Source organism: Triturus cristatus, chromosome 2_2 (genome assembly GCF_964204655.1).
Source record: "Triturus cristatus chromosome 2_2, aTriCri1.1, whole genome shotgun sequence".
NCBI classification, from domain to species: domain Eukaryota; kingdom Metazoa; phylum Chordata; class Amphibia; order Caudata; family Salamandridae; genus Triturus; species Triturus cristatus.
In genome coordinates this window covers 1,146,144,375-1,146,171,879 of record NC_140582.1, presented here as the reverse complement: position 1 = coordinate 1,146,171,879, position 27,505 = coordinate 1,146,144,375, and the positions used below count along the sequence as shown (strand labels likewise).

General features: G+C 47.4%; 1 long non-coding RNA gene across 2 annotated transcripts; it reads left to right on the top strand.

The window, feature by feature from the left end:
• The first annotated feature begins 466 nt into the window (after nucleotides 1–466).
• LOC146863263 (uncharacterized) lies at nucleotides 467–26,949 on the top strand. Of its 2 annotated transcripts, XR_014978580.1 has the most exons (5): nucleotides 467–572; nucleotides 4,128–4,203; nucleotides 5,383–5,445; nucleotides 24,728–24,798; nucleotides 24,886–26,949. It is a non-coding gene; the product is annotated as an uncharacterized LOC146863263 (long non-coding RNA). The 2 variants fall into 2 exon arrangements; XR_014978581.1 differs by lacking the exon at nucleotides 4,128–4,203 and having other exon boundaries at nucleotides 475–572; nucleotides 24,886–26,937.
• Nucleotides 26,950–27,505: the final 556 nt, after the last annotated feature.

Here is a 27,505-nt window from a genome sequence, read left to right as displayed (position 1 = left end):
CCGTTTGTTCTCTCTCGAGGGTTCGCTCCACTTGATGCGGCGACAGCGCAGTCCTCGCTGGGGTGGATGTGGCTCGACACCATTTCTTCTTACTTCCTCCTTATTGCTGCGGGATGGCGCTGCATCCCTGTGGCACACTGTCTCTCTTCACCCTTGCAGTTCTGTGCTTCCGTCGCGTTCCTGCGCTTCTGGCACATTCCTGTGCGCCTCCGTCGCGTTCCCGTGCGCTCACCTTCGCGCCTCCGTCAGACCTTGCGGTACTTGCCTTGCTGCCTCTTCTCCCTTGCGCTGCGAGCCGTCGGTCTCCTGTGGCTGCTGGACTTCTTTGGATTGCTGTAGGCTTGTTGATGTTCTTGGTGTGTGCAATACCACCAGTGGCCACTGGGTGTCAGTGTTGCTTTTCTTTGGCTTCAGCAGCAACCCTTCTGTACTGCCAGAACTCTATCCCTTGTTTTCCTTTCCACTCCTCCAGGCTTCACTCGTGCTTAGGAGAGCTGGAGGGGAGCTGGAGCCAGGCAGACCAGTGGAGTCCAGATGGGGCTGGAGCAGTGGGGTCCAGGACATGGCAGCAGGTAAGTCTCTTTTCAGTTATTTTATTCTGAGGCAGGTGAGGGGGGGCACAGGCATTTTCAGTGTGCAGTATATGTTCATGCATTACTCTGTGGGTGAGTTGTGGGACTCTTGTCACTGCGGGTGGGCTCCGCTTTACTCTTCAGCAGCTGCTTGGAGGGCACAGGCACGTGGGCTGCACAGGGGGCGAGGCAACACTCCTTGGGGGCATGGTGCCATCGCGCACTCAGTTTTAGGTGAACTTTCTGCGGCGCTGGCCGCTTGCTACTTGTGGGAGCACTGCTGGGGGTCCTACTTGGTGGGGCATGCTCCGTATGGCCAGCGGGCCATTCTTTACCTTCTGCAATCACCCTCATGCGGGGTAGGCACCCGCTGGTGGTGTCATTTTCCTCTCTACTTTCTGTTCGTCGCGGGCCAGGCACCCCTTTGTTTATTTATTTAGCGCTCGGATCCGCGCCTTCCTCCAGTGCGTTGCTCTCCCCGCCCTCGGCAGCTCCTTCAGTCACTCGCTGGCCGGGGCGGGGGAGAGATGGTGCCGCTATGCCGGGAAGTGTGTCCGGGGTCGCTGCTCTGTGCTGCGGGTGGGCTCCGCTGTCGCGTTGTTCCGCCCCCTCCCCGCAGCCGGTCTCCTCACTTCGCGGGCTGCGCAGGGAGGGGGTGCCAGTACCTCGCTTCTCTCTGGCCGGACCGGGAGCTTCCTTCGTGCCGGAGGGCACACCGGGTTCCTCTACGCGGGGTGGGCACCCGCTGCGACTTTCCTGCATTTTCCCGGGCTCACCTTCAGCCCGGCTGGGCTTCCTCGTGACGCGGGTGGGCTCCGCATGACACAGGCTCCTGTGAGGGGTCGTGGCCGACGCGGGTGGGCTCCGCTCGGTGCACTCTTCGATCCGGGCACGGCGGCAGGCTAGACAGGTTCGGGGTGGGCACCCGATTTTCTCCGGCTCACTCTCGGCGTCGCGGCCGGTGCGGGTGGGCTCCGCACGGTCGGCACTTCCTTCTGGGCGCTTCTAGGCACAGCGGCAGGTCGGGGTGGGCACCCGACTGCCACGCTTCCTCCCTGGGGCACAGCGTCGCCTACCAGTCTTCGTGGCGGTGCGGGGTGGGCACCCGGTCACCGCAGGGCCTGCTGCGGGCTCCGCTCGCCTGGCTGGCTTCACGGCGCGTGGCGCCGTCACCCGGGGGTGTGCTCACCGGGCAGTCCTCCTTCCCCCTCAACCATCAAAGGTGCGCCGATCGGGGGCTGCACACGCGGGGTAACGTACCCGCCTCGTCGCCAATGTAATGATGGGCCCTAGGCCCACATGCTAGGTGAAGGAGGACACAGGACACATAGTTGGGGATAGTGGGAATGGCCACGAGCACGTGCGCTCGGCCCCTTTTATTGCCAGCGTCACCTGACACAGTGACGTCTGTGGTGGGTGGGTGTACAGTGTAGTACAGCAGGTTAGAACACTAGAACGTGTCCATGCATGGACACTACATATTCCACAAAGTTAAATTGATTACTTAAAAAACGCTCCACGTTTCCGCATTCATGCAACTGTCAATAAGTAAGTAGAATGCCCTAAGGAAATAAAAAAAACAAGAGGCGGCCACTATCCTAAATTGGTGTGTTTATTTCCGGGTCATGAGAGGCAGAGAAGGGGCCGACTCTGCGCTATAACCCAAGTACAGCACTTCTGGGTCATGAGCGACAGAGTCAGCAGGTCTGAAATGGAATGGCAAAATCACATAGCTGTAAGTAATTAAGAGGCAGACATTCTAGCCAATTGCATCGCAAAGACCAAAATATTTAAACGGGGACCACACACGCTAATTCAGTCGGCTTGTCTGTGGTGGAAGGACTGCTTGGAGCCTCGCTAGCGGTGTTTTAAGATAAGGAGGGGGCCTGATGCAGGGAGATCGTAGTCTTAGAAAACATCCAGTTTATACAACAATTCCCAATAACTCTAATGGGTTAGGGTCTCTTTGTATTCCAGTGCAAACGACTGAAAGGCACTTTTAGAGACCGTCGTCTTTTTGAAGAATTTATAAACACCATTAAAATCCAGGTCATGAAAGGAAGCAGCAATAAACAGGTATGACTGGCTGCTTAATTTACAAACTAGCAATATAGCATATTCAGACCAAAAAAATAAAGAATTTCTATTAGATTTTCATTTTATAGATTTTAAACCAAGGAATTTAACAATGAGTGTATCAAGGAAGTTTATTCGAGCGGGAACAGAACATAAAGATCATATCATTGATCCTATCAGGTGAGAATAGGTCCACAGTTTTAAAATGCTCACATATACATCAGCCTGTTAAAATAGCAACGAGATGGGTTATTTTTTGTCGCTGGCATTTCTTTCAAAAATAGACCTTTTGGACCATGGGCCAACAACATGCCCTGCAGACCAAGTGAACAGATGTATCAATAATATGAAATAAGGTAAATCTCCATGTCTCACACATGCAAATAACCAAAAACGGGGACCCTCAGGGGTTGCCTCTGTATAATTAATTTCTGGGTGGTCTTTAGCAGGGGACCGCAGACATATATCAGAATGAGCCCATCTGATAGAGGCAAAGGTGTAAGGTGTATTCGAAATGCATGGGAGGAGATGTATGTCATCCTTAACGAGTTATCAATGCTTGAAACGGGTATAATCGAGTAATAGAGTAATAATAATAGAGTGACTTATGAAGTTAAGTTTTTAAACATACTAAACGAATACATTGTATTTGCCTCACACACTATTCAGACCAAAAACAACCAAACAGTGCCAATAAGAGAGATTTATGCTTGTCTTGAAAAAGATGGGATATCAATAGAACCATCGAAATGCGTCGACGCTTCATTCAACATAATCCGTGGAATTAGCTTATCCTGTAGATAAGGAAAATAGATTGTATCCAGGATTAGCTATATAACTGTTCAGATCGGATGTGTTTCTAAATGACAAAATGTACTGTCTGTATTTGTCTCTCTGTTGATTGTTTGTCGGTATACATAAATAGAAATATATGAATTTGAGGTTTTGTGCATGGGATACATGATTTCAATTGCATATGAATTTGACACTAATGTTTCTGCAATCACTTTTATAGTGATTTCAAGGTTTTTGTGTATGGGATATATGATTTTAACTGGATATGGATTTGACATTAATGTTTTTGTAATTACTTTTACAGTGTATTTTTATTCTTGTGATATCTGTGGTTTTTTATAATAAAAAATATATTTTAATATATAAATCACAATAGTTGTATGTGTAAACCTTTCAAGATCTATCATATGGGCTATAAACTTTTTTTGCTGAGTACTTTGAGATTTAGTATTGCATTTAGTGACCGTACACTTTTCCACCAAGGGACATTTGTTTCTACCTGTCAGTAGCACCCTACTCCCCTGGTCTGGCACAAGGGGTCCCTCTCTTCTTTTACTATATGCTTAGATAGTAAATCAATATAATATAATATAATTCAATTTAAAATTAAAGCCCCTCCACCCCCCAAAAGTAACCAAACCTGTATATTTAACATGTTTAAAACAAACATTTTCTCACCAACAGAAAATAAAGGCTCAGCTGATTCAAATCTCGACTACATCAAAAAGAAATGGCAGAAACCTAAAGCAACAGCACAAATGTCAGTATAAAATGTAAAACGCATATCATTTCTAAAACTTTTAAGAGCATGTTTAAATTACATAAAATAAATGTTTTTAACGTCATAATGCATTTTAAAAATATGCTGCTTTCAGACAGAATGTCAACAAGAGCCACACATATAACATCACAAAAAAGGCAAACAACTGCTTTCACTTGTGGGATACAAATATAGGCAGAAAAGCACAAGGAATGTGAATGGAATTGTATTAAATATTATGCAAGTGCTTGCTAAGGTAGGGATAAATCAAAAACTATACTGTAATTAACGAGAAAGAACACAACTACCCCCCCCCTAATATAACAGAGATAGAAGTAAGGCATAATTTTCAACATTTAAAAGAGATAACAACCAGTTCCCAAGAGCCTACTACTAACATTTTAAAAGGCATACAGCTCAAAGTACCTAAGCATGTTACAAGTTAGCCACCAGCAATTCCTAATTTTAAAACAACTAATATAATGCGCTAAAAAGGCACAAGTCAAACCCCTTCTGCCCGTAAATGATACAGACATACAAATTCCAGAAAAGCTAACCACCACACATAACGAAAAACCCTTCCTCCAACACCACAACCTCAATAATGACAGAAAAATACTTCCTATTGTCCTAAAACGAAGTCAGTACTTGCACTCCACCTTCACACAGCCATGCACGATACATGGCAAATATCATAACATTAACATACCCGCCACTTATGCACTGCTGCCTCCCAAGCAAAGTGCAACTTTTAAACCTCATCAAAGTAAAAACTATAAACTACTCTGCACACAAAGTTATAATATTTTATAATAGACATGGAACAGCTGAATAGAGAATGATTCAAACAATAGTTAAGGCCTTCTTACAAGTTCGGCTGGCAGTCCAAGATTGGGAGACGTCTGCCTATTACTAGTTGGGTGAATTGGCTTTGCCAAGACCACTGCTGACCGTCAGCTCCAATAGCACACCAATGGGGTCACGGTCGGCCGAAGGCAGTCTCCATAGGGCAGTACAGAGATGAAACACTGCAATTCGTATTACGAGTTGGTTTTCCCACAAGCCAGCAGCATCGGTCAGACCGCCGCCTAAAGGTCGGCAGAGATGAAGGATTTGGGGTGCATACTCGCCCCTATGCAGTTCTTTGTAGCAGATATTAACTTGGATCCCTTTCTCCAGGTTTCCCCTTCACAGCAGCTTCTTCACCCTGAGGGATGGGACCCCATCTGTGCCGAAATACAGGTAAGTCCATTTTGTACCATATACTCATTCCCGGGGCTGACCACATATTGGTCAGATTCTGGCAATGGGTTGGTGATATTTTTCTACCTATATCATGCATATGTGTGGATTCAACACACATGCAGGCGAAATGTACACATAGGCATTGATATATATATAGAAATACATTGACCACAGGCGCAAGACCGCAGCAGTCACACATAATATGGCTGTTGGGTGGCCAAAGGGGCATCAGTCTCCTGGTGGTCGCAGACACGGTTCATCTGCGATTGGTCCGCCAAACTCATAATAAGGCCCTTAAACTATACCCACAATCAGCCATACAAGGCTGCTATTAACACTTCAACTAAAGCATTTGGAAACATCTACAAAAATCTGCACTAAGGACCTGATTACGATGCAGTCAAGTTTCAAGTTTCAAAAGATCTTTATTCGAATTTGTTAAAATTCATAAAAGTACCGACACATCAAAGAACATATACATACACATAATACAAAACAGTTAGATAATTTACATTTCATAGTAACAAAACAATTCATACAGAGAATAGACAGTAAATTCCATTAACTTATAAGGTTTTAGCAGTAGTATTTTTTGACTGAATCTGTTTACAAGGACTTTCCATAGTCTTGCGTGCACGTATGGCTAGTCTTAGAAAAGTGCTAGTGCGAAATGTCAGTTCATCATTGTCCAGGGTGAGCAGCAGCATGTAGGATTCCTGAAGTGTAAGAGGTCTGAGCTTTCTAAAATATGGGGTTAAAAGCCATTTGGTATATCTCACATAATATTTACAGAAAAACAGAAAGTGCAAATCATCTTGAGTGCTTGTACCGTCACAGGGGCAGGGGGTAAGGACAGTATGGTGTTGATACCCCAGAGGAAAAGAGAGCAGAAATTTAACAGTACCTGCCCTTAGACGAAACAGTAGAGATCGTTCCCAATTTGACATAGGCAGTGATAGGTAGGGTGGCATGATTTGCATACAGAGACCATTACCAATGTATTTTTTGACCCCTGATTTCTGTAGTTCAATTCCAAGCCGTTCATTACGATAAAGTGCATAGAGTGCCTTTTGAACCTCATGTTTGTCCTTTGGTTCAATAGCCGTTGGCTCAGTAAACAAAATACCTCTTCCAATTTCATTAAATATTTTAAAAACTTCTTTAAACCAGGGGATCTGTATGCCATTATCACTATTGAGGCAGTCCCTAATGATGTTTTGCGTAAGGGCAGCAGCCTCATTCCTCCAGATTCTGATCCAGAAGAGTGCTGGTCTTGCTTTAATAAAGTCGTTTATAAATGGGAGGTTAAGTTCGTTATGACAGATGAAATTGGAAGAGGAAATTGGTGCTCCCAGCAGTTTCCTGCAAAATCGGTTTTCCTCTCTTTGAATACCAATGCTGCTGGCCGATCCCCAAACTTCGGCTCCATACGTAGCAACAGGGGAACACTGTAATTTAAAAATTTGAACAATAGCTTTAGTGGCGCCGATTTTCTTAGGGCGTGGGAGACTCAGGACGGAGTTGTTGGCTTTCGAGAACTTGCTCGTGGCGTGGGCCACATGCCCACTCCAGGAGCCGTTCGCAGCGAAAACCAACCCCAGATAAGGGAACTTATGGACAGATTCGAGTTTATCTGTTCCAATTTGAATAGTGCCGAGTTTCCTTTTGCCCGGCCCACAAGGCATAATAAAAGACTTTTTAAAATTAACTTTTAAATCCAGTCCCTCCATAAAATTTACAAAACTATGTACAAGCAGACGTAAGGCGTTTGGTGTACGTGCCAAAAGGACAGCGTCGTCTGCATATAAAAGTACGGGCAAGGGATTTCCTAAAATGATTGGGACATCGGGGGTAGCTTTCTTTAAACAGTTGGACAGGCCATTAATATAAATGATAAACAGCAGGGGTGCTAAAACGCACCCCTGTCTCACCCCCCTCCCTATCTTAATGGCTCCCGATACCTCTCCGCCCATACCAATACGTACCCGAGCTTTCAAGTCAGTATGGAGATAGGCTAAGAATCTAACAAGAGTGGCATCGAGACCATTTGACAGGAGAGTTAACCATAGCTTGGATCTATTCACAAGATCGAATGCGGATGAAAGATCCATAAAAGCTAGGTAAACGGGGGATGAGCGAGCAATGCAGTATTTATCTATTATCAATTTTAAGTTTAGGCATTGCTCGACTGTTCCTACCCCACTCCTAAACCCCATCTGGCAGGGGTCTAAAAAGTCAGAATCAGACGCCCATACCAGTACCCTATTATAAATTATTCGTCCTAGTATTTTTAAAGTATTGTCCAGGAGGGAGATGGGACGATAGTTTGCTGGATCAGATCTGTCTCCCTTTTTGTAAATGGGGACAATAATACTAGTAGCCCAGGTGGCAGGCATGGCTACATGTGGAAGACTATTAAAAATATTTAAAAGTATTGGTGTCCAAAGATCAACGTTAAATTTAAGGATATCTATAGGGAGGCCGTCTGGCCCGGGCGCCTTGTTGCCTAGGCTCTCTTTGATAGCTTTCCTGACTTCTAAGTCCGAAATCTCTAAGCCTGCTGTTTGGTTCAGGTTAGGGAGAGGTTGCTCATCAGAGGGGGCAGCATAAATATTAGAAAAATGGGTCTCCCAGGCTGTACTGGTTATGTTGCAACTAATTTTAGTAAGCTCTTTGCCCATTTCCCTCGTTCTCCTAACTGCCGTCCAAAATGGGCCGCTGCCACCCAGATTGGCGCTGATAACCAGCTTATCCCAGTGATCGGAGAGCAAATTTGCCTTCCTTTTCGATGTTTTATCTTTATAGTTTTTCCTGGCGGCTCGAACAGCGTCCTTACACCTGGGATTGGCAGAGAGGGCCTTTCTTAACTCTCTATTGGCCACGGAGCAAGATGTATCAAACCACCGTGGCTCTTTATGGTCAGTAGAGAGTGGGACTGACAGGAGAGTTTTTATATTGGTGCATAAAGCTTCAAAATCAGTAATCAGTTCTTCATTATTTGTACTGGGGGAGGAGAGACATTTCAATAGATCCGGATATGCCTCCTGAATCGTATCTATAATGGCCCCACAATCAATTCCTCTCCATTTAAGGCGAAGGCCATCAATTGAGGGTGTGATATCCCTAGCTCCATTTAAATTCATAAAAATCGGACTGGGTGCGAGGTTAAAAATAGCAAACAAAGGATTATGATCGCTGAAGGACGTTTGCACCACAGAAGATTTGATTAAACAGTCCGTTAACACAGGTGATGTAAAAATGTAATCGATAATTGAACCGTTATCCCTGCCCTTAAACGTAGGGGCATAGGGAAAATTCATATCATACCCTACACTCATTACATCAACAAGATTAAAATCAGAGAGTATGCTAATCAGTTCCAAACCCCTGCGGTCATTACAGTGATCAAAGTTAGTGGATCCATAGTTATCTATAAGTTTCACATTAAAATCTCCCCCGATCAGAATACTAGTCTTAATATCTACTGACATGGAACAATCAATTATATTTAAAACCTTAGATAAGGCAACAAAATTTTTGTTCGGTACACCATTAAAATCATTATTGTAAAAATTGATTAAATAAATTGTGGTCTTTGATTTCAATTTATATTCCAGAATTTGAATGTTGGAATTAGCAAGGTTATCTGACTTCAAAACATTAATTGTACCGCCTGCCAAAATTCTAATCCCCGTAAAGAGTCCACCCACCGCTCGGCCAAAACTAGGTTTTAGAGATGTCAGGCTGAAACAGTGGTAGCCTTCGATATACAGGTTATCAACAGCCCAAGTCTCTTGGAACATGAGTATGTCTATGTCCTTAATTAGTTCGGTCCAGGCAGGATCAGAGAGCTTGGATTCTAAACCTGCGACATTCCAGCTTAGAATTGATAGGCCGTGTTTGAACCCCTGGTTAATAAATGTGCACCTAGTATTCCCATTATCATAGATAGTTGATTCGTTTGAAATGGCCGGAGTGCTATCCGACAATATGATTTCTGGAACTACTGTTTTAGCATGGAGTGATGCAAGTGAATTTATGATTGTGGCATCCTCTTGGTTACAGGCTTTTGCATTCTTGCATGATTCATTATTAAGGGGTATGCTCAGTCAATCCTGTTCGTCTAATGATGATAGATAGTCGAACCGATTGAAAGTTGGGATATTGTACATTGGCCTGACTTGTGTCGTCTGTGCAAACTGGAATGGGTTAGGGATTGGGTAAGACCTATCCCTATGATTGCTCTGACGCATAGTTGGGGCTTGAAAATGTTGTGGATGGTTGGGGGTAAGAATTGGCATTAGAGATTGTGGATGCCAATTGGGGTTGTTGGAAAAGGCGGCATTTAGGTTCTGGTTTTGGGCAAAAAAGGGTGATTTGACCCTTGCACCAAAATTCATCTCTTGGTATGAGTTAATGGGGAAATTGTTGGGAGGGTTAACCGTGGCTTGTTCTGGAGGTATCAGGTGTCGATAAAAATATCCTAAGGGAAGGAGCGTGGTGTTAAATTCCCATGGCGATGGTAAAGGGGCGTTGGCTAGTGTTTTCTCTGCCCAATGTGGTTTTCTAAAACTAATAATGACACAGTCGCCCTCAAATTTTTTCATAAGGGGTCCAATCCAACCCACCCGCTGTGTGTTAATAATCTCCCTTGCACCATCAATCGGGTAATTGCAGTTAGTAATTAGCCAGTGCAGGGTTTTATTTTTGAGTGATATGGGATTTTCATCCTGATCCTCTCTTAGTTTAGTAACGTTTACTAACACTAATACATATGCACCGCATTCCGGAGGAAGATTGATGCGGGCCGGAACTTGTCTGGGCGGTTTTGGGATGGGTTGGGTCAAGATAGGATTGCTTGTAGAAATTGAAGGGTGACCTGTGGTGCTCGCAGTTGAGAGTGTGGTATTCGCGGTGGTATTGATGCCAGGATCCTTTCTTTTATCTGTGGATTTGCTATTAGTGTGTGGTGTTGCTGTTTTTTGTTTAGTAATTGGGCCATTGGCCAGCGCAACAGGTACAACTTTATCTGCATTATTTGGGGCGACTGGGGGTACTTGTAAGATAGTTGTTTTGGGGCCTACTATATTGGTGGGGTTACTATTTTTTGTACTGGTTGCAGGACCTCCCTTTAGGAAAATCTTAAGAGGGTTGCTCAATTCATCTAGCTGTTTTTCTAATCGAGCAAGCCTATTTTCGATTGGGGATAGATAAATGCTTAATAAATCCCCCAGTCTTTCCAACAGGGGGTCATATGCCTTGTCTATATTTCCGTTAGTGTTCGTTGTACTGCCCTGCTGAACAGTTTCACTATCATCCCTCTGGGGTATTACCGTAACCTTAGTCGCGTTATGATTATTGTCAGGGACAAAGTTGGTATTTTTCCCAGGTTTCCTTTGTGCCCGGCCATATTTCCTGATCGTAGTTACCCGAGGCTTGGGTACGTGTAACTTCAGTTTTTGAACTGCCCCCTCACGCCTACCTCTAGCATGCCTGGTGTTATCAGCAGATTGTACTTTGGGAGAGGGGTTAATTAGTAAGTCAGGCGTTTTTTCCAGGTCTGTGCTAGTGTCGGTATCTGTGACTAACAGGGGAATTGAGGCTGAGAGGTTAACCTCGCTAGGAATGGTGTGTATGTCAGCACAAACATCAAGTAAGGGTCTGATGTTATTAGGCATAATTTGTGCAGGTGTAGTGGCGGTAGCAATGAGGCCAAGCGAAGAACGTTTGGCATGCGCCAAGTCTTGTGATACCCTGCGTTCTAGTAGGTTTATGCCCTGGTTGATGGCATCATTGGCCTTAGAAATAAAAAGGTCAATGGGGCCAGTCACAGCGGCAGCAGTTTTGCTGCGGGTGCCTCTTGGGGCCATGCTGACAAATAATAACCCCTGTTCTGCGGTTTGGGTTGTTACGCAGGACTACAGATACAAGTATCAATGACACATAGCAAACATTATAGTTATAAGGCAGATAGTCCCGGAAATGATAGCAGTACCCACAGTTCCCAAATGAGGAATGGCCAGTGGACCAATGAACAGTACCTTCAAGTTGTAACGAATAGGTGAATAAAAGGAGGTGGCCCCGTCCCGTCCTCCTCGTGCCTCTGAGGGCCTCAGAGGGCCCGCCCTTGTCCCGGGCTTCTCCCGGCGCTGCCCGCGCGCGTCCCGCGTCGCGCACAGTGTTGGGAGTTTATTATTAGGAGGAGGAGGGGCTAACTGGCCACAGGTGCTCCTGGCTCACCGATTAGCGCTGGGCTGCTGGGAGTGGTAGTCCGTGTTCTTCCAGGTACACGGAGGGTGGCGGGGAACAGGTTGGCTTTTCTTCCCGTTTTCGACCCCCAGAAGTACGCCCTCAGTCCACGGGCAGCACAGGTTCCCCACTGCAGGCAGGACAGGAAAGGAAAAGCGCCGGCAAGAAAGCCTCACGCAGCGGCACCCCAAGGCTGCTATTAACACTTCAACTAAAGCATTTGGAAACATCTACAAAAATCTGCACTAAGGACCTGATTACGATGCAGTCAGAAACTCCTTCGACCATCAGTCGCAGCTTTTCCGAATGCCTCGCAATATGCTGGTCGGATTCCTTATCAACCACCTCATTAAAATAGGGGCAGTTGGAAAGGAATCCGAATGGTCAGAGAGTCCGTCCGCCAGTCATAGTAAAGTATAGGTATGCGGACCGAACAGTGTTCAGTCGCATCCTAATTAGTCAGTCGGACTGCCGACCGGGTGTCGGTTGGTCCTTTGACCAAGACATCCTCCGCCTGACACAGTAATGAGGCCCTTTGTGTAGAAAATGCAACAAAGAGCGAGTTTGCTTTTGAAATTAAAAAGTTATTAGCTCTGACATATGTACGTGTAACAGGCATGGCTAACCACTACAACAAGCCAATAGAATCCCATTTTATCAAAGAAATTAAATAAACCCAAAACTATGGCCACTAATGGACTAATTTGAAGACACTGCATTTGGCAGACTGCACTGGTCTGGACACAAATGCCAACCTAAAGTCCAGATACCATGGTGGAATGTCTGCAACAGCACCATGTCTCACCAAGCGTAAAAACCATCAATGCAGTGGAAGGATGGCACAATGCCTTCCAAGCCATACTAGAAAGTGTCCAACCAGTACTATAAAAATACAAAAAAGCCCTCCAAAAAGAACAAAGCTACTACTAACTAAGGATAGAACAGTCAGTAAAACCACATCAAACCTAAAATAACTAAACAAACCAGGGAAATGTTCAAAATGCCACCATTCAAAGTTAGCCTCTATAACAAAGGAGTAGACTAACTAGAAATGGTATCTAAGTCTATATTCTATAGCACCTACCCACCAATCAACTCACAAATGTATACTGCAAAAGCAACCAAAATTAGTAATTTGTTTTATAAATCAGTTTAAAAATGAATCAATAAAGTATAAAACAAGACTGATAAATACGAATAATTAATTGTAATATTTGAATTAATATACATATAAAAATAAAAACATTTCAACCCATAATTAAATAAAATATCATACTTAAAATATCATACTATAGCCTTATAGCCCGCCGTAGCGGGCTATACCGGCTGTTAATGGCCCGCTGCAGCGTTAAAGGCCCGAGCCGAAGGCGAGGGACTTTAACAACAGCAGCGGGACATTAACAGCGGTATAGCCCTGCTACGAAGGGCTATAAGGCTATTAGAACATTCTGCCACTAGAGGGCAGAATGTTCTACCAAAACAAAGCCCTTCAGGGAGCGCGAGGGGATTGAAATCCCCTCAGGCTCCCTGAAGTCTTTGTTCACAGCCAGAGCTGTGAACAAAGACAATCATTGGAATGTTGGAGCTCCGGGCTTATACCAGCCAGTATTAGCCCGGAGCACTCCATTGTCTTCAATGGAGCTGCCAACGTTCCAATGTTCTAATTACAGTTACGTAGCAAATGTTCTTGATCCAGCGCAGTCTCCTAAAACTTAGGCCTACCTCAATACACTACATAACAACACAGCAATAGTTTCCACTGAACAAACTTAGCAAACACAACTACCACCAAAACCCACACTAACTACACCTACCCACAACTCCCTACTCCTAAACCCTAAAGAATTTATTTTAAAAGGCCTTACCTTGTCGGTCGCACAGCAACAGGTGACCACATCCACCTCATAATAACACTAATAAAGTACAAAATATAGGTAGCAGTGAAGACAAAAGGGCTTCTAAATTAAAATTAAAAAAGACTATCTTTCTATTGAAATCAATAGAATTGTTACAAAACGTTATTATAAAGATTTACAAATGTATATAGAAGTGTATTACAATGTTTGAAAAATGTTAAAGAATGTATTTAGTAAATATTAATATGTATGTAAATAATACATTAAAGAGTACTATAAAAATATAACTACAAAATAAATAATACTGATTAATATGTTCTAGAAATGGGATAAGAAAATGTAAACATACAGGTAATATGTTTAATAAATATATGTATGAAAAAGTAATTACATACCATTTCTCTAAAAATGCTGAAAAATATACATTTATACTGCTGTAACATGTAACAGGCTGGACATTAAAGGGGTCAAATCTATGATTCCCACTCCTACCTAAATCACACAAGTCCTATCTAAACGATTTTCGGGAAGGTGTTGACAGAGAGTCCGCCTCCCCCCGTTCAGATCTGAAGCCACCGAAGTCATCTGCGGCGTTCCTCAAGGTTCCTCGCTCAGTCCAACCCTCATTAATGTGTACATGAGCCCCCTCGCAAACATCGCACGCCAGCACAACCTCAACATCATCTCCTACGCCGACGACACCCAGCTGATTCTCTCCCTCACCAACGACCCCGCCACCGCCAGAGCCAACCTCCACGAAGGGATGAAAGAGGTAGCCGAATGGATGAAGAACAGCCGCCTGAAACTGAACTCGGACAAGACGGAAGTCCTCATCCTGGGATCCTCACCCTCCGCCTGGGACGACTCCTGGTGGCCCCCCGCCCTAGGCAGCGCACCCAAACCAACAGACCACGCACGCAACCTGGGCTTCATCCTGGACTCCACCCTCTCCATGACCAGACAAGTCAACGCCGTCTCCTCGTCGTGCTTCAACATCCTGCGCATGCTACGAAAGATCTTCTGGTGGATCCCCACCGAGACCAGGAAGACGGTCACCCAGGCCCTCGTCACCAGCCGTCTGGACTACGGCAACTCCCTCTACGCCGGAACCACCGCCAAACTCCAGAAAAGACTTCAGCGGATCTAGAACGCCTCAGCAAGACTCATCCTGGACATCCCCCGTCGCAGCCATATCTCCGGACACCTGAGAGACCTGCACTGGCTCCCGGTCACCAAGAAAATCACCTTCCGACTCCTCACCCACGCACACAAAGCCCTACACAACCAAGGCCCAGGATACCTCAACAGCCGCCTCGACTTCTACGCTCCCAAACGCCAGCTTCGATCGACCGGCCACGCCCTCGCCACCGTCCACCGCATCCGAAGAGCCACCACAGGGGGACGGTCCTTCTCCTTCCTCGCCGCCAGGACGTGGAACTCCCTCCCGACCCACCTCCGCCTGACCCAGGACCACCTCGCCTTCAGGAAGCAACTCAAGACCTGGCTGTTCGAGCAGTAGCGGACCCCCCTCCCCTAGCACCTTGAGACCCTCTGGGTGAGTAGTGCGCTATATAAATGCTTTGATTGATTGATTGATTGAACACTAAAGGGGTGAGATCTACTATTTCTATTACAATGTAAACCATGTTCAGGAGGGTGTTGAAAATAAGAGGGATAATATTTAGTATCCCTAAAAGGAAATATATTATTTTAAAAAGAAATGAAATAAATATAATGTACAATACATATTTACTTATACTTAGAAATATATACAATATAATCAAAATATATAAACTAAACAAATTGAAATATAACATTTAACAGAAGGTAAACAACATTTAAAAACAAATAAAAACAATAATAAAAATGTATGTGTTATGAAAATTAAATAATATAAATATATAATTAAATACTTTATAATAACATTTCAATTTTCTACACCAACTATACTAATAATATACACATGAAGAGCATAATATTTGCAAATCAATAACTAATACAATTATAATTTCTTTAAATATAACATTACATTTAATACATTTAATTCACAAACAATTATTAAAATAACATCATTTATTAACAAACTAGGGGGGGGGGGGGGCTTTGCGGGCCGACATGGCGGACGCGTGTTAGTCAGCCTCCGTCCAGACCAGCATTTATCCGTCTGTTATCCTGGCTCCCTCGGACCCGCGATCGGTCCTGGAGGGAGCGCTACGGCACCGACGATCTGTGGGGGCCGCTCGGTGAGCGGCAGCGGAGATAAGGCCACCAGAGCGCAGAGGCGGTTGCGCCCGCGAGGTGTGGCCTAGCATTCCGAGGCGGAGCCGGGGAGCCAATTACGGCGTGCCGAGAGGCGCCGTGAGCCGCGCGGCAGCCTTGGTGAGCCTGTGACGGTGGCCCCTGGTCTCGGCGGCCCGGCAGCGACTCTCGCGGAGCAGATCGGCCCCAGGAGCCTGCATTGCGGACACCGGTGAGGAGCTTGGGGGGGAGGATTGCCCCGGCCAGCGGAGCGACTCGACTGGGCCTGCCCACCGTGTCCGGGAGTGAGGCCGGTGCCTGGGGCCTCGGGAGCCGGGGGTCCTCCTCCCATACATCTTTTCAGTGGCGGAGAGGTGTTAGCAGCAGGGAGTGCAGGGGGCCCTCCCCCAACCACCCCTCCCCCCTCCCTGATTGTCTGGCCGGACTGGCAACTGCACTGGGGGATCGGCGGCTGCATTGGGCTGCGGGGGAGTAGCTGGGGGGCCCTACGGGAGCTGACTGGTTGTCCCCTGGAGTGGGGATCCTACGCTCTTCTAGTCCTGGGGGCGTCTGATGAGGAGAGGCACCAGATCGGGACCATACTCCAGCGGGGGGCCCCCGCGACGAGCCAGTGGTCGGAGCGGGCCCAGGAGGGTCAGCGAGACTGCAGGGTGAGGACAGCAGATCTCACCGGATCGTCACAGCGCTCTGGGACTTGGGGGTGCTTGCAGGTGGGCGAGCCAACATTAGTGAAGGTATCTGGGCCTCGGCTGTGGAACCGGGGCCCGTGATCGGCGGCCACGCCGGATCGCACCCCCTGGGATGGTGGGAGAGCTGTCTGGGATCCGAATGATGGCGTCCCGGGAGGGGCCACGTGGTCTTGGTGCCCGACGTCTCAGCGGGGTCTGCTCGCGGACCGAGGCTCACATCGGGGGATTGCGGGCCCCGGGTCGGGGGTGCTTCCCTGCCTCTACTCATTCCCCTCTTCCTTCCAGTGGGCCGGGCGACTAATTCATCTGGGGTGTGCCTACATGGGGGAGGCCCTGGTGTCGGCGTCCTGTCCATCGTGGTCTGAAGGTGTGAAGGATCCGCCGCCAAGACGAGGGACAAGGGTGGAGGTGGAGGTGGCTCCACGAGGCATAGGGCTATTGACAAGTTCACGGGCCCGGGAGCGACAGGGGGAGCCGCCGGGGTATCTCAGGAGGCCATACCGGACAACGCGGCACTAATGGCGGCTATCACCCAATCCCGAGATACGCTGGACGCAAAAATTGGCGCACTGGGAGCTGATGTTATGTTACTGCGCCACGATCTCCGGAACGTGGTGTCCCGCATCACGGAAGCGGAGACCCGCATATCTGGGGTGGAAGATGACGTCGGCGTTCTCAAGCAGAACGTGGCGGGCCTGGAGAGCATCCAGAGAGGCTTGGCGCTTTGGGTCGAGGATGCTGAAGGACGCGCCCGGAGGAACAACCTGCGCTTTGTAGGCTTCCCGGAGGGGTGGGAGAATGGCAATATGAAGTGCTTTCTTACACAGTGGTTGGAGAGCTGGCTCCCACCGGATGTGCTGACCATGTGCTTCGTCGTGGAGCGGGCCCACAGAGCGCTTCTGCAGAAGCCCCCGGTGGGGGCTCGCCCAAGACCGGTGATTGCGAGGCTGCTCAATTACCTTGACCGAGACACTGTGCTGAAGCAGGCCCGCGTCAAAGAACCTTTGCTCTATAATAATCAACGTATCCTGGTGTTCCCGGATTATACACGACTCGTGCAGCAGCAACGCCAATCGTTCATGGCGGCAAAGGCTAGGCTGAGAGACCTCAATCTCCTGTATGCTCTGCTATTCCCTGCCCGCTTGCGAGTGGTCTTTCAATCCCGCACCCACTTCTTTGACTCTCCGGAAGAGGTCTTTAAGTGGACTGACGAAACTGTTAGGGTGCAGGTGAATACGCCGCCTGGCCTGCAGTCAGACTCCTCATCGAGTGAGGGGCTGTCAAAGAATCCTCGTGGACAGCGTTGGAAGGGGCATAGGAGATCGCGATCCCGGAGGCGCTCCGCTTCCCGTGGAGCCCAGCCCCGAGAGGACTCTGCTTCTCAGTTCCGGACACTAGATCCGTGATACCTGTGAATAGGGTGGTGCCGGGGTGCTTCCTTCATTGGACTATGTAACTGTTGGCTTTCAGGGTCTAGAGGGAGCCTTAGGAGGGCTGAACCCCCACCGACTCTGAGTTTGTGGTGGGTGGGCCTGGGTGATATGGGCGGTAAGTTGGGGATCCATTGGAGGGCGCTGCCTGTGCCCCCCGGCTGGGGGTATGGAGCCAACCCCGCCGCGACAGGTACTTCAGTGTTGTTGAGGTATGGGGAGGGGGGTTTGTTACGGGGAGGGGGTTTGGTTGGGTATATGAGTTGCTATTTCACACTGTACATATCGGTCGTACGCACCCGTGGCTGGGACCTCTTATCTGTGCTACATCAAGGCATGTTGCCCAATAGCTAGTGGGAGGGCAGAAACTGAGGTGTCCCCGTGCGCCCTTCGTATTGTTAGCTGGAATGTGCGAGGGGTCCTGGATAAAATTAAGCGAGGGGCGAAAAGGGTCGAAGCTAATATTCTCCTTTTGCAGGAGACTCATCTGATGGGCTCTAAGGCCCTGTGCCTGCAGCGATATGGTTTCCAGCAGGTCTTTCATGCGGGGTTCCTGCAGGGCTCTAGGGGAGTAGCGGTATTGATACATCGCAGGGTCCCATATGTGCATGCGCAACAATGGCTGGACCCGCAGGGGCGATACGTGTTTCTGCGGAGCAAGATTGGGGAGGACCCTATCGTGCTAGGATGTGTGTACGCCCCCCCCATTACAGTGGTCCTTGGTGGAGCGGTTGCTCTCTCTGTGGGTGGACATGCCGTACGTGGCTGCGGTGGTGGGTGGCGATTGGAATGATGTGATGGAATTGGGGAGGGACAGGAGCAGGGAGGGAGGGGCCCAGGGTGGCACTCAGCACACGAAGTTGCACTCACTGGTTAGGAGCCTCGATTGGGTGGACACCTGGTGGCACGTACACGGCGATAGGAGGGAATTTACGTACCTCTGGGCGGTCCATAAGTTGTTTTCTCGGCTCGACTATGTTTTCATCCCTCGGGTGCTTGCAATGCGGGTGCGGTCCACTGGGATCCTTCCTAGGGCACTGTTGGACCACTCGCCGGTATTCGTGGTGCTGCGGTTAGGTGGGGGGCGGCAATCGTTTTGTTGGCGACTAGCAGTGTGGAATTTGCAGAATGTCGAATACGAGAAGTCAATGAGGGAGGCGATCGTGGATTACTTTGTCTCCAATGCGGGGTCGGTCCCTAGTGCCGTAACACTTTGGGAGGCACTGAAGCCCACTCTACGGGGGGTAGACATTGCATGGTGTGTGGCGGCCCATAGGAAGCGTCGAGAGGGGTTGGTCAGGGCTGAGGCGGAGATTGAAGGGCTTGAGCGTAGATGCCGGGAGGAGGGCGGCAGTCCAGGGGTACGACAGCTCCTGTTGGCGAGGCAGTCCTATGCCTCACTCCTGATGGATGAGGCTCGCCAAGCATGGCTGGCTACACGCAGCAGGATCTACCAGTGGGGCGACAAATCGAGCAAAATGCTACATCGGCTCTGCCAGGGTGTTTTTCATCCCCAGGTTACCCCGGGGGTGCTGGATGTGAGAGGGGTGCCGATGATTGACCCTACGACCATAGCAGAGAGCTTTGCCATGTACTACGCAGATTTATACACCTCTAGGGAGTGCCTGCCGGAGGCTATGGTGGACAAATTCCTTGAGGATCTCCCGCCCAGAGCTCTGTCTGATGAAATGCGCCGGCAGTTGGAGTTCCCCCTCTTGGAGGAGGAACTGGGTAAGGCCCTAGGTGAGCTCAATTCTGGGAAGGCACCGGGACCCAATGGGTTCCCCAGTGAGTTCCATTGTAGATATAATCTACAACTAGCGCCTTATTATCGGGCGGCGGTGGAGGAGGCCAGGGATGCTGGTCGGCTTCCACCAGACTGGTGGCATGCAGAAGTGGTGGTGTTTCATAAGCCTGGTCGGCCCCCGGAACAGCATGCTTCATACCGCCCTATATCCCTCCTGAATGTGGAGGCTAAGGTTCTGGCCAAGGCTCTGGCTAATCGCCTTCTGCCTCACATCTCGACATTGGTACACCCGGACCAGGCTGGGTTCATGCCCCAGAGGGCGACCCGGCACAATATACGGCATGCACACGTGGCACTGGCGGCGGTCCGGCAGACGGGGGCCGGCTGCGCTCCTACTGGCGGACATGGACAGGGCATTTGATTCCCTGAGCTGGGTGTATCTGTTCGCCCTCCTTCGTCGGCTTAACCTCGGTCCTCGGTTCCTGTTGTATGTGACTCTCTTATATTTCGACTTAACGGCTTCGGTTCGCGTGGCAGGAGCGATCTCGTCCAGCTTCCCTATTAGACGTGGTACCAGACAGGGGTGCCCCCTGTTGCCCTATCTTTTCGCCCTCGCTATGGAGCCGTTAGCGGCCTCGGTGCGTATGGATGCACAGTTGGAGGGATTTGAGTGGGCCCCGGGCCTTTCGGACAGGATCGCAGTATATGCGGATGATGTCCTATTCTTTTTAACGGCATTGGACAAGTCGGGCCGCGCATACTGGAGATAATGCAGATATTTGGGGAAACGTCCGAGCTGTATATGAACCCCCGCAAGTCCACACTGTGGGTCTTGGGTCCTCGGGTGAGAGTGGATGCGTGGGCGTCGACGCTACAGGTAGCGGAGGGAGGACTTAAATATTTGGGAGTCTTTCTGTCGGAGGTACCGACGTTATCCTGGGAGCGGAACTTGGCGCCGGTATGGGAGCGCGTACGTGTAGATCTTGCGACTTTGTCCCGTATGCCGCTGACTATTTACGGTAGGTCAGCGATCTTTAAGATGGTCGCGCTCCCCTGTTTGCTATACCAATTACAGAGCCACCCGTACCCGATCGCGCCTCGCTGGTTCAGGCTGGTGAACTCGGCACTGAGCCGGTTCCTGTGGGGGCAAGGGGTGGTGCGTGTGGCGTTGCGCACATGCTTTCTCTCCACATATTGTGGAGGCCTTGCGACCTCAGATATCCTCTCATACTACCAAGCCTCACATCTGTTAGTTCTCAATGAGTTGTGGTATGGGGCAGGGGGGACCCAGCTTATGCGCATGAGCGGCACCTCATGGGGCGGTACACTCGGCACACGATCCTCTATTCGGCGAGACTGCGGGGTGCGCTTCTGCCGGCGACGGGGGTAATCTTCCAGGTCTCGCGGCATTCTTTAAGAAGAATGGGGTGGTGGAATACCCTAACGGAGGAAACTCCACTGTGGCACAACGGACGCCTGCCTGACCTAGCGGCCCTGCAGGGCTTTAGCGGATGGGATGCCATCGGCATCTCCACCCTGGGCGATGTAGTGTGGAATGGGTCCATTAAATCGTTTCAGAATCTACAGGAGGAATTCTGTATGCCTCGGACACAATTTTACCGGTACCTCCAGCTCCGACATGCGCTTTCCCCCAGTCTGGAGGACCTTGCTTCCATCCCCGAGTTTAGCCCATTGGAGGCAAAGGTATTCATGGGCGACCTTGCCACCAAAAAAATATCGCGGATATACCAGTCCTTGGTCATCCACAGTGGGCCTTCACTAGATAAGCTGCGGAAGGGGTGGGAGGAGGACATATGCACGCTGGAGAACGAAGATTGGAGGGAGGCCCTGGCCTCCCCCAGGGTAGCTGCCATAGCAATGCGCCTCCGACTTGTCCAATTCAAGTATCTTCACCGGGTTTATTATACACGGGTTCGGCTATACCGAGCGGGCCTGGTTGCCTCCCCGGAATGTCTCCAGTGTGGCAGGGCGGAGGGCACATTCCTACACACGGTCTGGCGATGCTCGTCGCTGGATCGTTTCTGGAGGGGAGTCTTTTCTTTTCTGTCTGAGGTCCAGGGGTGGATGCTCCCGCGCACGCCACAGCTAGCTCTGTTACATGTGATGGAAGATACCGGGGGCAACATATATAAACGGCACCTTCTGCTGCTAGGCCTCACTTTGGCAAAACGTGATATTGCTAGACTGTGGAAGGACACGCGGGCTCCCTCGGTGGCCTCCTGGAAAAATGGCCTGGACTTCTGCATGGGGCTGGAGCAGCCCATCTTTGTGGCACGGGGTTGCCCACGTAAGCATCACAAAATATGGAAGCGGTGGGTGGACTATAGAGTCCTGTGGTTGGAGCCTCCGAATGCAATAGTCGATGACCCAATGGAATAGGGCAGAGATGGGGTGGCTGGTTCAGATGCTTGGGGGAACGCCTGGGGGGTGTGTGTTAGAATGGTCTGGTCTTTCATTAGAACGGGTAGTATGTCTGTTTTTCTTTTTTCTCTGGTCCTCGGTTTTTGGCGGGTGGGCAGTCTTCAGTGGGAATTGAGCAACTCGGGGGGGGGGGGGAGTTGGGGGCGTTTGAAATGGGCATCCGGAATGGTATTGTATACCCAAAATTGTGTTGGTTTTTCTTTTACAATGTTAACATTAACAAAAACAAAACTGTCATTGGCGTTCATGCTACTGTACAACCTGATGATGCAGTGGTCTCTGGGGTACAGAGCCCTGCGCTTATTGTGCGAGTGACAATAAAATCTGTTGTTAAAAAAAAAAATAACAAAATATATACAAACAATAACTACAAATTAAAACAAAAATAAAATATGTTGTAAATACATATAAAATAAACATATTAAACATGTGTTATTTGTAATCATAAATTAAAAAGCAACAACTTGAAATAAAGAGTTACAATTGTAAACCCTACCTTTTAAAATATAACAATATAAAAAACATAATTACTATTCTTCAAATGTAAAACAATAAATAATATATAAATCTAATAATAAATACACCAAATATCTTCCCATCCTATTTCCATATTAATCCAACATCCAACTAATAAAAATATTATTAACCATTGTACTTAAAACTTAAGATGAAGTGACGGTACACCTAGATGTCATCAGCATAGATGTCATCAGCATACATTTGTAAGTGCACCCCATGTTGACCGAAGCCCTGGCGAAAATTTGCATGAGTAAGTTCAACCGAAATAGTGAGAGTACTGAGTACAACTTGTGACTAAGTTCTTTGAGGTAGAATAAAATTCACTCTATAGCTCTCCTTGCAACCTATAGTCAGGAAGCCTATTTAATGACAGCAATTAACTCAGTGTCATTGGGAGGTCGCACATTATCAGAACTGATTGCCTGTCTTTATCCACTGTGAGGGAGACTGCCTCCTCACAGTGGATGGATGGTTCCTAATGGGAACCGTCCACCCTCATGGGAACAGTCCATACCAATTGCATGCCCAAACATGGTCCCTTGCTCACTTTGCCACTGGAATGAAGCTAGCCAGGCTGATAGGGGGTGTTACTTCGAAACCGGTCCCAGAATGCTTGTTTCCGTTCCAGGGTGGACCTGGCTTGGCAGTCCAGGCTGGACTGTTCTCATGAAGAGCAGGGTCAAGCCTGATTTGCATATAACTGGGTCTAAACTGGGGTGGTGAAGTGAGCTAAATAACGATGATGGATTTAGCCCAGATCTAATAGTGACTGGGAGTGAGTGTAGGAAACATTTCAGCACTCCCTCCATCATTTTATTGTGTTTGCAAATGTCGTTTTTGCGCCCTTTAAGTATCTTAACAATGACTCTTGATCATGCAGAAAAGTGATTTGTTTCACATAGTTGTGTAGCTAATTAGTAACTTCTATTCAAGGATTTCATTGGAAAAAGGCTGCTTTGATATTAGGTGGTATTTGGCTGAATCTTAGAATCTGCCATTTGTAGTCCACTTTCTTGACTGGTGTTAGGACAGAACCTTCTATTTTGATGCAATGATTAGATGGTCTTCGTACTTCGGGCTAGAAGAAATTGTTTCATATCGGCCTCAGTGCATTGTCCTTGTCATGTTTTAAGACTTTCTTTTTAGTGTCAGTTTGAAAAGCTTCTCATCTTCCAAAGGCTGGAATGCCATGATCAACAATTGTAGACTAGGTTGGGCTTGTTTTAGTTTGTCAAGCTCTTTGCTGCACCATTTATTGCTTACTTAAATCCCTGATGTGTACTCATGGGAGTCTGGAGTCCATACCATTGCTATTCACACCAATTCACAACCTCTCTGAAGGTGGAAGAAATCCATACAATTTGGAGTACTTTCTGTCTCTTCTGAAGGTCGGGTGGAGCTCAGTACCCATTTTGCCAGCTTCTGATGGGGTAGTGGACTCCTGGGAGCCTTAGTCTGGTGCTAATTTGATCAGAACATCAAGTCCCAGGTTTCCTGGGTTGCGGCTATCTTCGGTGCGGCCAGGTATAAACAGAAGTCACAACCATTGCCGCTCGCTCAGTCTGAAGGTAAATCATTCAGTCAGAAGGTAAATCAGAGCAATTGTTGAAGTTCTCTCTACTCATGAATCCCAATCTTATGATCAGTGGCTGAAACACTTAGAGACCCCCTCTTAGTGAGATTACTGAGTGAAAAGAGTTCCATCTGGTGCTAAATGACTGGTCCTGGTAGGTCAGGCCATGTTCAAACAACGTTGCTTGCCCAAAAGGTCTACTCAGGAACAGTGAATACAGAGAAGAATCCTTGGCAGCAAAAGATCAAGCAAAGTTAAAAGCATCCTCAAGTATAAAGTGGATGAACTGTGATTTTAAAATGGGAAATTTTGCGACTTTAACAAAGTTCCACTCAGGTGTTAAAATGAGGGAGACTCTTTTTTACCAAGAGGCCACATTTACATTGCTAAAGTACACTTGCATGGTATATTGTTGGTTGAAAATTAGTGTATCATATGGTTGTTGTAAAAAAGCTCTTGTTTATGTAGTGTATGCTGACAAGAATTTCTTCTACATTGTGTTGTATCCTCTCTAGTGAGTCACTCCCAAGAACAAAACCCCTTGAAGTCGAAGTTAGACTGATCAAGAAATATCACGTGACCACAGGTAGGCAAGGCAAATTGGTTGTTCAAAGAATGGGAAAGAAGATTAGTTCCTGAGACCTTAATGCCCGCTGTTCTCCTTGTACTACAGATCTACTTCCCAACTACAACCTTCTCCTAAACCCTTCCCCTGACATGGGCACACTGCCAGTCTGCAGCTAAAACTCACAGTTCAATGGGGCCTGGAGGGCGGCCCTAACGAGCATCAAATCACTCCTGAGGAAGGAGGACGCCGTACTACAGGATCTCTTCTATGGGTTTGAATGGGACTAGCTTGTTGAGTGATTTGATAATGCTGTGATAGAACATTTTTAGTCTGGTTTCTGGGCATGATGCTTTAGACAGTTTCTTTGTGACTAATTTGCAAATCTCCATACTATTTAGTATGCCTAATTTATGACTAGTTTTGGTCACCTGTTCCTGGGTTGAGACTGATACATTATATTTGTAAGGTGAAAACATATTTAGGAGTGTTCAAACCAACTCTGAGTCTGTACAAATAATTTGGTGTTTTCAACATTGAGAGAACACAAAATCTAATGTATGGCCAGCTGTCTGTGTTGGGCCATTAAAACCTTGATTGATGCCCAGGGCCATAATTTTTTCTTAGATGTCTGGTGCATCTTTATTGTTCGATATGTCTACCAAGGGCCTAATTACGAGTCTGGTGGTCCACGAACCGCCAGACTCGCGGGGGCGCGGTGGTGGTGGTCTTCTGACCACCCTATTACAATTAAGGAAGTCAGACCATCATTGTCCCGCTGCAGACGCCAGGGAATCGCTGTTCCTTAGTGGTGTTGCGGCAGTCAGGAGGCAGCAATATGCTTGGCGGGAACACTGAGGTCCAGCCAAGCATATTAAGATTTTCTTCTCCACCACGTTTTCATGGCAGTTCCTCCTCCATTAAAACCATGGCAGTGAGGAAACAAAGGGGGCCTGCAGGACCCTCTTGTTTCTCTCCACCATGGGGTGCATGCAGGTGGGCACATCATGTGCCCCTCTGTGTGCATGCACCCAAGTTCCTGCACCACAAGAACTTTACAGTCCATGCCGTGCAGGAACTCTTTTGGCATTCCCATTGCGGTGCCCATTTTCAGGGTGCTGCCATAGAAACATAAAATAAAAGCCCACCACACACGAGAAATACTCGTATTTTGGTGGGCAGCCCAATCACAGATTTGGCGGTGCACTGGCCGGGCGGACCTGGCGCCGCACCGCTAAACTCGTAATCAGGCCCTAAGTGGTTAAAGTCTGTCCTTATCAGACTTTCTGATACTAGGATTTCAGGCACAAAGTTAATATGTGAAACATACTTGTGGACAGAATATTACCACAATGATTAATAAAATGTTTGAGTTGATTTTCATAGAGTATTTATATATATTTAATTTGAATGGCATTGCCAAACAGGGCAACTTTAGATCATAAGTACATAAGAAACATGTTTTCCCAGCCTCTTATATCCTATTCCTCAAGCTGTAAGCATTTGCATTTGTAAGGACTTTGCCGCTTCATGGTGCAAGTGACTCTGAGCCAAGATCATAAGACAGTTGCCATCATGGAATCGATTTGTATAGAAGGTTAAAGAAGGCAAATAATGATCGAAAAAGGAAGAGAAATCACCAGCTTGGTTGAAGTTCCCAAACTGTAGTCCATGGATCCCCAGGGGTCCATGACACATTCCCAGGGGTCCACAGGCAACAGTTTTAAAAGCCCTGCAAAGTTCCTTGTATAATCAGCAGTTTTCAGACAACAATTAAAGTGTCAAGATAACACCGGTGATTAATGTACCTAGTGGAGAAAAATTGAAGTTTTGTCTAGTGGCTGCTTTGACTCATCTATGGTAGCACAGATGGTTAATATGTCTGCTGCAAAAAACATGTACCATGCATTTAAAAAAATGAATTATATGTGCATTGCTCAATGGGTTACTGCTTTTGTCACAGAGATTCTTTTGTTACTGTGCAGTTCATAAATTACAATTGTAATCTAGTACAGTGAGCTATGAACTGTCATCAAAGAACTGCATGCAAACTGCATGGTACAAGTTAGTAAGTTATGTTTTTTCCCAGTGTTTCATTATCCTGATGCTGCTAAAAAACGGTTTGTTTGGGTAGAAATAAATTCTTATTATTAAAGCCAACTCTAACCACTGTGTTATGCCTGAATCCTGAGTTTGTGCTTCTCCAGAGCAAACACTCTTAAAAATGCCTACCAACATGGATGGCATTTGACTTCTACACCTTGTAGTCCCCTTTGCCTTATATGTAACATTTTCTATACACTGATGTACACATGTATGATTCATTTTCTCTGTATGTGTGTGAGGTAAAGTGCTCTGACACCCTACAACGGTATGAGAGGTGCTATAAAACAGATGAATTACATGTGACAGAGGGGCTATGGAGAGACGGTAGGCACTGTTGGAGGCTGATAGTGAGGGAATCATTGAAAAGCCCCCAAATATATTGTTGCATCCTAGAGCAAAGTAAGGTCATCATAAACTAAGCTAATACAATTCAATATGTAATGAGAAATGTGTTGTAGAATGCACCATTTATTCCCAAATTTTCTTGGGGGGGAGAGCCCTCAAAAATCCCCCTTTGTAGTGGTCAGGCCCCCTCGCTGCACTTGGAGTGCACCATACAGAGACAGGCCTGACAACATTTGCCAGAGCTGCTTTGGGTTTCCAGTCTGGCCGTGGCAGGAGC